Source organism: Taudactylus pleione, unplaced genomic scaffold (assembly GCF_031769625.1).
Source record: "Taudactylus pleione unplaced genomic scaffold, aTauple2 ptg000245l, whole genome shotgun sequence".
Taxonomy (NCBI): Eukaryota; Metazoa; Chordata; class Amphibia; order Anura; family Myobatrachidae; genus Taudactylus; species Taudactylus pleione.
Genome location: NW_028284647.1, coordinates 741040 through 746654, shown reverse-complemented (window position 1 = coordinate 746654; position 5615 = coordinate 741040). Strand labels below are relative to the sequence as shown.

Below are 5615 nucleotides of genomic sequence, written 5' to 3'. Positions count from 1 at the left end.
AGTGAACCTTGCAACTCGGTGCAAGGACGAGTCTTCACCTGGTGCGTGAGTACCGATAGGTGAAAATTTGGGATCTGAGGCCAAAAGTGCCAATGATGATCTTCACTTAAAACCTGAATTTATCCCTTGGTTCGGTAGGGCGTGTCGGTCGACGTGAAGAGGGACGGTACTCACATAGTCTCCGTCCTCCTAGGTCATCGTGTCCGTGTTCTATTTGGGAGTTCCAGGACCGTCTGTTCAAAACACGGCCTGAAAGTAAGAGGGTGCGATGCAAGGTAAGGAACTGAAGTAGGCACTGCACCGCACCCCTCTTACATTTGGCGTAGTCGGCAGGATTATGGACAGTGGACACGATGTGGACCACCGGCAAGAGGACCCACCTACGGACCGCTCTGGAGCGGAACCATCCCCAGACGTGTGAGGACAAGAGTGACTGGATTACGGTGTCGGGAGAAGACATCATGAAGATGGTGCAGCGGTCGGTACAGCGCGGCAAGGAAGAGCGCCAGGAGAAGGGGTGCAAGAAATCCGCTGTGACCCCCTGCAAGACGTGTCAGCGTCTGGGACATAATGCCAGCGAAGGTCCCTGGCGTGAGTTTAGGGCGACAGAAGATTAAGAAATGTCCCCGTTGGAGATCACACAGATGGTCCAGCAAGCGGTTCAAAGATGTGATCAGAAGAACCCTGGTGTATGCTCTGTGGAACCTACGGGCATGAGCATAATAGCTGTCCACGTGATGAAGAGTGGCACCTGGAGGACGAAGAATTCCGGTGTGAAGGATGTGGAGATCGAGAGCATGAGCTCCCGGATTGTCCCTGGGCGGAAACACCGAAGAAGGCAGAAATATCTTCTGTGTCGCGGCAGGTGGAGCAACACCAAGAACTCCGGCACAAGGTGACCAAGGAGCCGGTGTGTGAGCTCTGTAAAGAGATAGGACATGAGCTTCAAGATTGTCCGTGGGATGAAGACCGGATGATCTTGAATGGCTGAGCCCAGAAATGGCTAGAAGAAGCCGGGGAAGTGGAGCAGAAGAGCCTGCTGGAAGTACGTTCGCAGGTGCCCATTTTTCCTCAGCAGGAGCCGAGGGGTAGAAATCCCTTTGTGAAGAAAGTGGCAACAGCACCCCCGTGCTGGAAGTGTCGGCGGCAGGGACACTTGGCCCAGGAGTGTCCATGGGAAGATGCAGTGGCACTGTTATGCCCCAAAGAGGTTCCAGTGAAGAATAATCCTTGCCCGCAGAAGACGGATGTGGATGACTGGGAGGTGAAGACCCGGGCGAAGTGAGTGCCCAGGAGTGCAAATGGCAGGAAGTCCTGAAGCGTGACAACCTGCCAGGAGTGATGGTCTGTACGGATGGGGAAGGAGATGATTGTGATGCCGTGGGAGGACCGGTTCCCGAAGAGGATACGGGACCGTTGGCGATGCCCAACGAGGATTTGCGGAAAATGTCGGCAGATACCCGGGAGAAAGAGGATGCCCCGGAGGAATCCACTATTGGTTGGTGGTTAGTGCCACACCCTGAATACAGTGAAGATGCCCCAGACAAGTTGGAAGAATAGTGGGTGGCTGCGGCACCCTTAGAAGGAAATTCCCCATGGTGGCCCATCGTGAGTGGCACTTTCGAGTTGCCACTCCCACAGAGGATCCAGAGAACAAAAAGTTAAGAGGTACGAAGATGGAGAGCCCTGAGCCAGTGGAGAAGGAATGTGGGGTCATAGTCGGTCCTGACTGGGCCCTCGAACAGATCCTCGCTGGAGGGACCATAGAATACCCTGACCCGCGGACGATGGAGATGGAAGAAGACTTTGTAGGGACTACAAAGGAAAAAGGGGGGAAATGTGGAGAGCCGTGCTGAGATGAAGTGGCTTGGTGCAAGCGCCAGCGTGAGAGGGAGGGTCCTGCATGGGGTCTACACTGGGATACATGGGGTCTACACTTGGACACAACTCCTCTATTGAAATGCCTTTGCCTTAGATTGTTCCCTGTGTTGTAAATGAGTCACTGGAATGTTCTCTGTATTGTAATTTGATGCACAGGTGTTAATTATAATATGTACGTGGTCACTGCTTAGCGCAGACTACACACAGAATGATAAAAGGTGATGTTTTAGTGTGTAATAGGGATGCACTACACATAACACTTTCTTACGCTCAAAGGTGGGACCTCACAGTTGATTTTATTCCTAAATGCATTTATAACAGGGGTATTTTTATTGGAATCGGTATGTGTGACCGCCGGAAGACCGGCAACAGCAGATCTCGACAGGTAAGTTTTTTTCACTATCCCTATCCCTCTCCCCCCCTAACCCTCCTTTAGGGGTGCCTACCCCTAACCTCCCCCCCCCCCCAGTGCCTAACCCTAACCTCAACCTGTAAGTGTTTAAACCAAACCTCCCTCCCCGCACCCTAAACCTAACCCTCCCGGGGGTTGCCTAACCCTAACCCCCCTGGGGGTGCCTAACCCGCCCTTCCCCTAATCCTCCCGGGGGGGTGCCTAGCCCTAAGCTCCCCCTGGGAGCCCTAACCCCCCCTGCAGCTGTCCGCACCCGCCGCCCGGCTTACCTTCATTCGGTATGCCAGGAGTTGGGATTTCAGCGGGTTGCCTATCATTAATCCCATCCGGGATTTGACAGTCGGGAAGCTGGCAGTCGGCATTTCGACCGCCGGCTTCCTGACTACATACCATTTTTATTGTCCCCATTAGCAATCAATTAATATTGCCCCATACAATAATTTATAAATAATATTGTTCGCTAGGAAAAATCATATGTTCATTCCCCCCCCTTTAGATATGAATATTGCCGCCATAAGATAATTAATAATTACTTTTGCCTCTTTAGTCAATAAATATTGATTGTCGTCACAATAAGTGTATTGTGCGTCCTCATGTGCGGATTGGACAGGAAGCTCTAGTGTTTTTTCCGGCGGGCTGCCATGGGTTAAAAACTACGGCGTTTGTCATCCACCAAATAGCTTAGTGAATCTAACAGTTTGGATGAGAAAAACGCTAGCGATTAGCTGTGATTTTATTATTATTATTATTATTATTATTAAATTATACTTATAGGGTGCCACAAGTGGTCCGCAGCACCGTAAATTCGGTAAAGGGTTCACAGAACATTATAATACAGTAACCAAAATATAAACAGAACACAAGTGACAATTAGCAACACAATTCTCCATACACAGTACAGCTCTGAAGGTGAAGGCTGTCATAGAAGTGCTAGAGAAGAAGGCTGTGAGACAGTGGGGAGGAGGACCCTGCTCCTAGGAGCTTACAATCTAGGAGAGAGGGGAGACGGACAGATGACATGAGGCATGAGTGTGTAGAGGGGGACTTGAGTGCAGGAAGTAGGCGAGGTAGAGATGGCTGAGGCAGGAGGGACAGAGACTTGGTGACCTGGTTATGTGGTGGAAGGGTACGCTTTGATGAACAGGTGGGTTTTCAGTGCACGTTTGAAGCTCTGCAAGGTCGGGGAAAGCCTGATCGAGCGAGGGAGCTTATTCCAGTGAAGCGGGGCTGCACGAGCAAAATCTTGGATACGAGCATGAGATGAAGTGAGTGGAAGAGAGGTAACAGACATTGGCAGACCGGAGTGGATGGGAGGGAGTGTGTAAGGAGAGGAGGTTGGCGATGTAGGGAGCGGTAGAGTTAGAGAGGGCCTTGTATGTGAAGGTGAGGAGTTTGAAGAGGATTCTGAAGGGGAATGGGAGCCAGTGCAGAAGTGGGACGGCGGGAGAGGAAGATAAGTCTAGCTGCAGCATTGAGAACAGTTTGGAGGGGAGCAAGATGGCAACGTGGGAGGCCTGTGAGGAGAAGGTTGCAGTAGTCAAGCCGAGAAATGATTAGTGAATGAATAATCAGTTTGGTAGCATTCTGGGAGAGGAAAGGCCTAATGCCAGCGATGTTGCGTAGCTGGAACTGACAGGATTGAGCCAGAGATTGAATGTTGGGGTGAAGTAGAGTGTGGAGTCAATGGTGACCCCCAAACAGCGAAGCTGGGGGACAGGGGAGATGATGGTGTTGTCAACAGTGATAGCGAGATTGGTTGGAGTGGAGACTCTATTAGGGGGAAAAATTATGAGTTTGGTTTTGTCCATGTTGAGCTTCAGAGAGCGCTCGGACATCCAGGAAGAGATGCGGATTTCACACAAACCGCTTTTTTAGCGAGTCTCCCCCAATGTATTAATTAGCAAAGAGCGCGAGGGGACACCAGAGCTGTATTGATTATGTATAATTGCGTTTTTGAAGGAATTTATAGTATTTAAAAAAAAGTTTACATAGATATGCACCTTAAAGCGAAGAGCAGCTTGTTGGTGTAAAATGGGTTCTATTAATAGCATAGTGATGAGAGTGGGTTTCCAGCACCTCTAACCAAGGTCGTGCGCCTATCCAAACAGCGGAAAACACCTCCCTAAATGCTTCCTCTCCACCTCACAAGCCAATTAAAATAACCCAGTCTACAAAATAAATTGTCATTTGTCCACCTAACTGCAAAACTAGTAAGGAATGCCCTCAATCTGCACTGACGCAAAAGCAAAGTGATTTGCAGCGAGCATCCGGTCCACTTCATTAATGAGGCCCGCCGTAGCGCCACGTTTATTTCCCTGCACATAAGTACAGATAGAAAACTTTGAGGGGACAAATAACTTAATAAAGAGTGAGGGGCCCTTTATCAATGAGTTTTATCATACGCATCGAGTTTTAAAACCTGTTGCGTATGATAATGGTGCTCCAGCCAATCAGCACCTAGCTGTCATCTGCTTGAACAATGACAGTTGGGAGCTGATTGGCTGGAGCACCATTTATAATACGCAGCAAGTTTTAAAACTCGTTGCATATGATAAAACTCATTGATAAATGGGGCCCTCAAAGTTGTATATATCGTGTTGCATTTTTCATCTGCCACGTCTGTTCTGTGTGTGTGCAGTTCTAACTAATTACCGCTGCAGTAGGTAGAATGAGATAGGAGACTTGCACGTGGCTCTGGGGACAGCCAATGTGACACGATAGGGCAATGAACATTTAGACGCGTAGTTCCATGAAATTGAGAGCAGAAGAGAATAACCTGTGACTTCTCAAGGACATGCAGTCGCCGCGATGCTGCACAATTTGTCTTTAACTGCGTAGGGATATAAACGGCAAATTTAACCAACAGGTTTGACATTTCGAGAGATTAACTCCATGATCTGTGATCCAAGAAGCACAGGAATACAGAAGGAAAATAATGAGAAAAAAAACGTTTTAAGATGTATAAAATAAGGACCCGTTTCTGAATCGGACGTAAGTAGAAATGCACACAGATCTCGCAGTCATCTGAATACTACGCATTTGCCAAATAGCAAAATTGGCGTACTCACCAGATCAGGTATGCGCACACGAATGAAGCACACAATCTGTAAAATGTGTGTTTCTGGGTGGTAACTAGGCAGCAATCGTGTGAACGCATGGAACTATTCCTTCTCGTGAGAGTGTCATTTGCGTTTATGCCGGCTTCCTTGCTGGACTATAGCACGCTGACGCACATTGGCCGGCTGGTGTAGATGGATCTTTTGCACCCAGCATGAGGTGGGTTCAAGTGCAGATAAGAACAGTGGGTGGGATAGACTTTTTC

At 48.9% G+C, this 5615-nt stretch overlaps 1 pseudogene; it reads left to right on the top strand.

Annotated features, from left to right (window-relative positions):
• The first annotated feature begins 353 nt into the window (after positions 1 to 353).
• On the top strand, positions 354 to 1856 carry LOC148516601 (uncharacterized; annotated as a pseudogene).
• Positions 1857 to 5615: the final 3759 nt, after the last annotated feature.